This window comes from Bubalus kerabau, chromosome 8, assembly GCF_029407905.1.
Source record: "Bubalus kerabau isolate K-KA32 ecotype Philippines breed swamp buffalo chromosome 8, PCC_UOA_SB_1v2, whole genome shotgun sequence".
Lineage (NCBI taxonomy): Eukaryota > Metazoa > Chordata > Mammalia > Artiodactyla > Bovidae > Bubalus > Bubalus kerabau.
The window spans coordinates 89,161,370-89,170,641 of record NC_073631.1 but is presented as its reverse complement, the minus strand read 5'-3'; the positions used below and the strand labels follow the sequence as shown (position 1 = coordinate 89,170,641).

General features: G+C 42.7%; 1 protein-coding gene across 3 annotated transcripts in view; it reads left to right on the top strand.

Moving 5' to 3' along the window:
* The first annotated feature begins 287 nt into the window (after positions 1 to 287).
* FAM3C (FAM3 metabolism regulating signaling molecule C) overlaps positions 288 to 9,272 on the top strand; it is a 54,042-nt gene continuing 45,057 nt past the window's right edge. Inside the window, exon 1 of one of the 3 annotated variants that reach the window (XM_055590787.1) lies at positions 288 to 471. The gene's annotated coding sequence lies outside the window, so the exon portion shown is untranslated. Of the gene's footprint in view, positions 472 to 1,715; positions 1,787 to 2,210; positions 2,230 to 9,272 lie in introns of those variants that run through there. The other 2 variants (XM_055590788.1, XM_055590789.1) reach the window with 2 other exon arrangements.

Genomic DNA, 9,272 nt, shown 5'->3' with positions numbered 1-9,272 from the left:
GAAGAGTGACTGAAGGCAGAGGGTGGCGGACGGGGGAGGGCGGGGAGAGGCCGTGACACTTCTGCCCCGTCCTGGGGTGCAGACGGCCGCCGCCCCCTCCGCTCCCACGTGGCAGGTCCAGACAGCCCGGCGCGGACAGGGGGCGGGGCCGCAGAACCCCTCCCTTTGCTCTCCGGCCCTTCCTCAGGCCTGCGCGGCGCCAGCTCAGTCCTCCACCGCCAGGGGGCGGGCGCGGCTTGCCAGCGGCGGGGGCCCATTGGTTGCGCCGGGGAAGTGGGGGAGGCGGCCCAGCGGCGAGCTGGCTTCCTCCTGGCCACTCGCAGGGGTGAGGGGAAGCCGGAGGAACCCGGGAGGAAGCCGAGAAGCGAGCGGGAGGCGGCGGCGGCGGCGGCTCCCGTCGGCCTTCGGCAAGACTGACCTTAGGGAGGCCGGAAAGCGGGCGCGCGCGGCGGAGAGGCGGGCGGGAGGCCGGTGAGACGGACGGGGAGGCGGACCGAGCCGCGGCCGAAGGCAGGGAGACTGGGGGGAGCCGGGGACCCACCTTCACCTTTATCTTCCGCTCACCTCGCGATTGCCGGCCCGGGGCGTGCCCGGGTGGTCGGGGCGCGTCCCGCCGGGGGCAGGGCGCGACAGGAGCGGTGCACCGGAGCGTGGCGGGCCGGGGGTCCAGGCCGCCGGCCCCGCGCGGGCATCCCCAGCCCGGCGGCCGGTCTCCGGGCTCCGCGGAGGGCGGGGCGGCGCCTGCACCTGGCGCTCCGGCCTGGGGCTGGCACCTGGGGCGCGCGTCCCGCGCTCGGTCTCCAGCTCGGGTCGGAAATGCGGGCCGAGTGCTCTAAAGGGGCGGGGATGGAGTTGGATGTTGCATTAGAACTCTGTGGAGGGCGATCTTGGCTTAGTTGTAAAGTTTTAGTGTCTTCTGAGCTGGAGGTACTTTTTATTTTTTAAACCTATCCAGCCCATTGGTATTCAGTATCACGGATGGACGTACTGGTTTTTCTTTTCTTTTTTTCCCACTTGTTTGCTGCTAAGCTCACAGTTTCTACAATATGTTACAATTTGTGACCCTAGATCTAAATAATGAGTGATGGACTGACAATCTCTAGCTATAATTTTTTTGTTTTCATCACTCTCTGCATTTTTAAAAAAATTTCTTATCGTACAAAACTGTTTAATTCACAGAACCTTTTCTTTGTTTCTATTTGGCCAAAAAGAATATGAATACAATTGCTTACGAGGCGCTGTGCCAGCTGCTTTCAGAGGCACATTTATTTCTTAACGACCCATAGAGTAGGTCCGTTTGTGTATTTTCCCAATTTTACTGAGAAAATATGATCTCCCCTAGAGGTTAGGTTCAAAAAGATAGAGACTAGCAAGAGATCCCAGACCCCTTGAACTCTTAACTATCTTTCAGGGCTAGTGATATCCTGTCAAATTTTATAGGTTTGGGGGAGACCTTAATGTTATTCATACAGTGCATTATTGAGTACAAAGTACTAACACCAGCAAGAGATTGGAAGAATCAGCATCTGATTGTGGTCATATCCGTGTCATTAACTATACCTCCTTTTAAAGGCTGCCAGTCTCAAGTTCTGTGGCAGTTTACTAATTAAATCACAGCGTTCCCCCCCCCCTCCCCCCCCCCTTTTATACAGGTGTGAGAAGCTGTAGGCTGTGTAATGTTTTCTAAACTCATTTTTCCTGATAGCAAGAAAGAGTTTGATGCCGTGATACTCTCCCGGGGATCTCTCAGAATCACCTATAAATGAGGCTTCAAAAAAGGACACAGGTCAGGTTCCTCCCCAAGACCCCAATGGAGGGATCTTCTGTTTAAAAGGGAGTCAAAGTAAGACTGAGTGCCACTAGGTTAAACTGACCTTTTAAATAAACTTAATAGCTGTTACAATTTTAAAAAGAATTACTGAGTAACTAGATCTTTTTGTAATTAAAGAAGATACCTTTAAAAAGGAAAAGATCATTGGAGAGAATGTCAGAGGATAAAGAGATTGTTGTTGAATGGTGATAAGTAGTCCTTGTGGGACATCAGAAGAGTCTGACTTTTATTTAACCACATATTTTAAGTCTTAAATGGTCAGCCTCGGTATTTGAAAACTTGTATATTCATAATTAGACATACCAGAGTACTTATTTGTGCCTGCTGGTAATTATAGGTAACATGGATACTGTGAATAAGGCAGCCTTGGCTCTCAAAGCTACTGTACTTTCTCTGAGGTATGAGTCTTCCCACTCCTTACTTTTATAACTCCTTTCTCAAAGCATTTTGGTCTTATGCATCACAGAAATGCATCTAGCTGAGAATTTAGTAAATAGCAAACATTTGTCTTAAACTTATTCCAGATGAGTTCCTGAACTTGGGATCAGAAAATTGGGATTTTAAGCAGTAATTCTGCAATTAGTTCATTGCCCAATAGAGGGCATTGACCAACTTATTAATATCATATTTTTGCCTTATTTCCTTAATCTGATTGGGGTGATTGCACATGACTCCCAAGCTCTTTAAACTTGAAAAGGTTTTGTGAATTTTATTCTGCTCTTAAAATAGAGTCAGCTGATATTTTCTCAGGGGAGAAAATTATGTTCCACTACCTCTAAGTTTCTACAGTTTCACCCCATCAGTATTCTTCCATTGTCTTCTTCACTTCTTCATTTGATTCAAGCTGTTTTTATTACTTATATCTCCCTTATTTCTAATCTAATTAATTTTCATCTGTTCTTTATTTTTCTAGCTTTACTCTGGTGAGTTTTTCAGTTGCCTTTAAAAATTAAGTTTAATCTACGTAATATAAAATTTACTATTTTTAAGTGTACAATTCTATGACATTCAGTGCATTCATAGTATTGGGAGGTCATCTCATCTTTTAAAAATACTAATTTACTTAATTGGAGGCTAATTACAATATTGTAGTGGTTCTTACCATACATTGACATGAATCAGCCATGGGTGTACATGTGTTCCCCATCCTGAACCACCCTCCCACCTCCCTCACCATCCCATCCCTCAGGGTCATCCCAGTGCACTAGCCCTGAGCACCCCGTCTCATGCATCGAACCTGGACTGATGATCTGTTTCATATGGAAATATACATGCTTCAATGCTATTCTCTCAAATCATCACACCCTCGCTGTCTCCCACAGAGTCCAAAAGTCTGTTCTTTACATCTGTGTCCTTTTGCTGTCTCACGTATAGAGTCATCATTACCATCTCTCTAAATTCCATAAATATGTGTTAATATACTGTATTAGTGTTTTTCTTTCTGTCTTACTTCACTCTGTATAATAGGCTCCAGTTTCATCCACCTCATTAGAACTGATTCAAGTGCATTCTTTTTAATAGCTGAGTAATATTCCATTGTGTATATGTACCACAGTTTTCTTTTCCATTCATCTGCCAATGGACATCTAGGTTGCGTCCATGTCCTAGCTATTGTAAACAGTGCTGCGATGAACATTGGGGTACACGTGTCTCTTTCAATTCTGGTTTCCTCTGTGTGTATGCCCAGCAGTGGGATTGCTGGGTTGTATGGCAGTTCTATTTCCAGTTTTTTAAGGAATCTCCACACTGTTCTCCATAGTGGCTGCACCAGTTTGCATTCCACCAACACATCTTTTTAATTCTACATTTTCATCACCCCAAAAGGAAACCTCATGTTCATTAAGCAGTTACAATGGGAATTACCCCATTCCCCAACCTATGGCAACCACCAGTCTGCTTTCTCTACAGATTTATCTGTTCTGAATATTCCATGTAAATGGAGTCATAAGATAGGTGATCTTTGTGTCTAGCTTCTTTTACTTCACATTATGTTTTAAAGGTTCATCCATGTTGTAACCTGTATCAGCATTTTGTTCCTTTCTATGACTGAATAATATTCCATGTATAGATACATACCGCATTTTGTTTAGTATTCATCCATTGATGGATCCTCGTGAGTTTTTGTGTGGCAGTAAGAAAAAATTATATAGATGTTTGTAGCTGTGAGTCTGAATTGATTTTCATCATGAGTTCTGCATGGCTTGTTTAGGTAGTATCATGGTTATCAGATGTACTGCCTAGCTATCCATGTGCCGTGCTATGCTAAGTTGCTTCAGTCATGTCTGACTCTTTGTGACCTCATGGACTGTAGCCCATTAAGCTCCTCTGTTTATGGGATTTCCCAGGCAAGAATACTGGAGTAGGTTGCCATATCTTCCTCCAGGGATCTTCCTGACCCAGGATCCAACCTGTATCTCCTGTTGTTTCCTGCTTTGGCAGGGGGATTCTTTACCACTGTGCCATTGGCAGTTAGGATATCATTAAATATGTCTTCAAGGACCTGTGATTGACAAAAAAATGAATTTTTAATTGGTTCAGAAAATTTTACACTAGAAGCTTCTTACTATCTGTTCTTTGCAAATGGCTGCTAACTTGCATTCTTGATTTTGTGATAGAAATGACACACTCTCCAGGCCCTTGGGCAGATGGAGGCTCTTTGCTTCTCCATTTCTTCACGTAAATAATTTGACTAACAGAATTATGTCTGCACTGGTACAGTGAAATTCTGAAGACTAACTTAAAGACTGTATAAATGAAGGGAATATATAGGGGACTTCTAAAACATTCAGAATAGGTACCTGTAACATCCCATCTGATACAGTGTAAAATACTGGAATTATAGGAAATGAAGATAGTTACACTCTATGGAAATTTGTACCTTTCTCTTGTCTCTCTTTGTAGCGATTTGTGAACTAGACACTTCTTTACTTATGTTCAACTTATAGTTAAAATATATTTAGTTTTATTTTGCTATTGATCATATCTCTCTCTCCCTCCTTCCCTTTGTGTCTATCAATCCATTCGTCCATCTCTCTTTCTCCTCTTGGATGGTGTAGTGTAAGATTAAAGCAGGTTACATTACAGCCATTTAGTCAGCAATTGTGGAACTCTGCAGGAGCTGACAGAAGAAATGTCATTTTGTCTTGTTTTCTATTTGGGATGTTTGTACTCTTAGTTACAGAAATCTGATCCCCATTTCATTTCTTCAATTGGATTATGAATTTTTAAGCAAAATTCTGATTTGGTAGAGGAAAGCTGCAAGAAAATATTGGGATGGTTTTAATTTTACACTCTGTTGTAAGCACTGCAAACAGGAGTTCTCTTTGCTCTGTTCCTCACAGTGTTTCCAGGTTTATCCACTGCCCTTCTCTCCCTCACTCTCACAGGAGACAGGGCCCAGAGTCTAGCTGATTTCCATTGTTAAGGAAAGAATGAAGATTCTTGTCTTGTGAATTTTACCTTTGGGCTCTTGTGGCCTAGATCTGACTCACTCCCCAGCCCTACTCTAGACTTCTCTGTGTGTTTGGATTGATGTACTGTTGGGCTGAAGTTCTCACATCTGAGCTTGACTGAGGGTCACCTGGGGAGTTTATTAACCATGCAGGAGTTTTAATCCTCTCTCCAAGAGATTCCAGGCTCAGGAATTTGCCTTGTATTGGGTTGGCCAAAAAGTTCATTTGGGCTTTTTCATAAGATGTTACAGAAAAACCCTGATGAACTTTTTGACCAACCCAATAAAAGGCCTACCAGTAATTGATGTTGTTTAGTCGCTAAGTTGTGTCTGGCTCTTGTGACCCCATGGACTTTAGCCCACCAGGCTCCTCGGTCCACGGGGATTTTCCAGGCAAGAATACTGGAGTGGGTTGCCATTTCCTTCTCCAGGGGATCTTCCCAACCCAGGGATTGAACTCAAGTCTCCTGCATTGGCAGGTGAATTCTTTCCTGCTGAGCCACCAGGGAAGCCCTGTGTGTGCGTGATGTGGGCTATTTTATAGTTAGGGCTTCAAAGAACCAGATATGGGATTTCATTGAATCTAAGCTGTTTGTAAGGTACACCATTATTTTACACACTACTAAGAGAAAGAAATGTGGTTGTAAACCTCATCCTGATTCAAGACTTGTTAAAATAAAGGAGATAGTGTGTGCTTCTTAGAATCAGTAAAGTAGAATGTCAAGTACCTGAGACACCACAAGCCCCTCTTGTTACAGTGAAGGGTTATAATGAAGCCATGGGTAAAAAGAATTATAATGTAACAGTCCTTTAGACCTTATACTTTGTAAAACTTGTTTACAATAGAGTTTAACATAGCATGCCTATACTTGACATGTGTTTGTAATGAAGATTACACTGATGCCTTTGTTTTAAAATGCAATGTAACTGTATCAGAGTGTAATGCACTCTAGTTTGGCCCCATGTTATTTTCAGCATACCCATTTCCAGTCTTTTATGTGTGGGTGTTGCAGATCAGTTCAGAAGTCTTATTTTTAAGCTTCTGTGTACTTTAGTGATTTCCATTTTGTGCAGTCCATTAAAATTTGTACTTTATGCTACAGTGACATTGGTGTGGCTTGCTCATTTGAGTTCTTTTTTGTCACCCTTTCTTCTGTTAAGAGAGTTCATGACCCCTGATGCCAGCTAGCCAGTTACATGCATATACAGCAGCCACCTGTGTTGAGTAGTTTTAGGATTTTGTGGTAGTAATCCATGTCAGCACCAAGTTTGGCATTGACTTAAAAAAAGTCACACGCTAAAAGTTGAGAGTTATGTTTTACTTGGTGGAATTTTTAGGACTTTAAGCCCAGGAGACAGCATCTCAAGTGACCCTGTGAGAACTGCTTTCGTGAGGGGAGGCAGGGGACAGGTTATATAGAAGTTCCATAACAAGGGACAGGTAGTCCGAACAGCAAAAGATTATTGTTAATTAAAGGAAGCCAGATAACTCAAGGAATTTATTGCAAGAGTCTGGGCTCACTGAAATCATTCCTTTCATATGTATCTCAGCTATCTGGGTCCTGTATCCTGTGTTTTCCACATCTTGAACTTTCTTGGGACTCTCTGTAGGGAGTGGCTGTAGTTTGATGGCTGCTAGATCACAGGTATTCTCTTTTCTGAGTACCTTTAGGGCTTAGGAACTCACATTGAAGGGCTAGAATCTCTGTGACTGAGACATTCTTGGTTACTGATGTGGCAAGAAATACTCCACTTCTTAGTGAAAATCTCTCAGTCATGTCTGACTCTTTACGACCCCATGGACTGTCCTGCCAGGCTCCTCTGTCCATGGAATTCTCCAGGTAAGAATATTGGAGTGGGTAGCCATTCCTTTTTCCAGGGGATCTTCCCATCCTATCGAACCCAGGTCTCCTGCATTGCAAGCGGAGTCTTTACATCTGAGCCACCAGGGAAGCCCAAGAATACTGGAGTAGGTAGCCTATCCCTTCTCCAGGGAATCTTCCTGACCCAGGAATCGAACCAGGGTGTCCTGCACTGTAGGCAGATTCTTTTCCAGCTGAGCTACCAGGGAAGCCCATTTCTCAGTGGGTCACAGTGAACCAGAATTCTGGCTACCAACTTCAAAAGAAGCACCACAGTGGAACACTGGGGCCTGAAGAGGAGACTAGGTTAAAACATAGGTTAAAATGAATCTTACTTCACCAGTGAGAATTCAGTGAAGAACAGCCCCTCCTGCTATGCTGCTTCCTCCAGTGGCATCATTTTGGCAAATGAAATATTTTTTGTCTGTAGAAAGCTGCTTAGACTTGGGGTGGAGGGGGAGGGGGATACGTGTCCACTTAGTGTCTAATCACTTGGAGTATATACAGAAAATATGTTTAAATGCTTGTTGATCAACTGAAGTATTTCAGATATCTAATATCTCAACTATCTGAAGGGGAAAGAACTTTAGGTCTCTAGCTGATTCATCTTGGTGGAAGGAGTTGTCCTGTGGAATTCTCGGTGTTGGGTGAACAGTGCTGAAACAGTTTTGCGCTTAGAGGGTGGTATGTGTGGTCTGGCAGGCTCGGCTCCCCCTCCTTTCTTCCACTCGTCATTGGGGCTGAGTCAGGACAGGCAGGACAGTTGCATGGTTAGCACGGCTGCTTGTAACTGGTTTTTAACTGGAGGGACAAGACAGGATGACAGTTATAGTTTGTCTTGTCTCGTTCTTAAAAGAATGGAGTTTTATCCAGCTGCTGCAGAGACGGAATATCTCTGAAGTGTTCCTTTGTCCAGGCACTGCCAGGAGAAGCAAATAAAAGCAAAGGATAGCAATTTATGGTGGGTGGACTACGGAGGAAAGCTGAGTGCACCCAGAATATTTCAGGGAGAGAGGTGCCCTCTGGCTCATTTGTGCTTTTCCATAGTATGCTTTTAATTCTGTTTCTGAGGCCCAGTTAGATACTAATCCTCTTTTTAATGTAATTTCAATGTGATGCTATTAAGAAAATAAGTAAAACCATATGATGCTAGTTCAGAAAAGTTTCAAATCCAGGATTAGATCATTTGTATCCCTCTCTTCTTGAGGTTTTCAGTAGAATATTACCATTTCCTTCTAAAGAAACTCACTTATTGGATCTATTGAATTATTATTTTAAAGTGTTTGGTCTGTTGCTTTGTAGTCTCGTCTTTTTGAAGGCCATTTTGCAGGAGAGTGGATACACTTACATTTTCCTCAGTGATCTTTGGAAAAAGTGAATATATTCTTGGCACTGTAGAATTATACAGATGTCCTCCTTTCCTTCCCAAATACTTTGTTTTTAGCTCCTTTTTCTTTGCTTTTTCTTTCTAGTAAGATTAGTTTGATCATTTAAAAACCTAGGATACTTTTCCAGTTGTTACGCAGACATCTAAAATTTTCCCTTTAATCATTTTCAGGTCATACTTCCACTTAGGTGTCTGACACATGTGTGTGTTAAAATGGTAGATTTTAGAAACAGCCATTCTCTAGGATTTTGTATCAGAGTCTCCTATGAGAACTAAAATATTTTCAAGGTAGTAATTGGGTTTTTTTCTGTTGCTTAACAGAAAACAGCAAATTCTATTAAATTCACAGTACTTATAATATAGTGATAGCAACTCACGTATTTTGAATGTTAAGATTTTTTCAAGTGAATGCAATCTTCTCACACTCTCCATTTTGTTATTTCAAAAATGTATCCCTCTTGGTGAAGATGTGTGCAAGTGGCATCTGGATGAGACGAGTACTTGAGAACAGTCTGCACCTGATACAGTGATAGCTTTCTATTAAAGCAAAGGTTCCTTAAAACTAAATATTTGAAATTTAAAAAACTGATCAGACACAGTTACCCATATCCTTTTTCCCTTTTAAAGTCCATCACACACACACACACACACACACACACACACAAAAGCAATCACTGTTAAACACTTACCAAAGCAGTTAAGCTCTCCTCACCATCATTTTTACAGTTAATGAAAGGATAT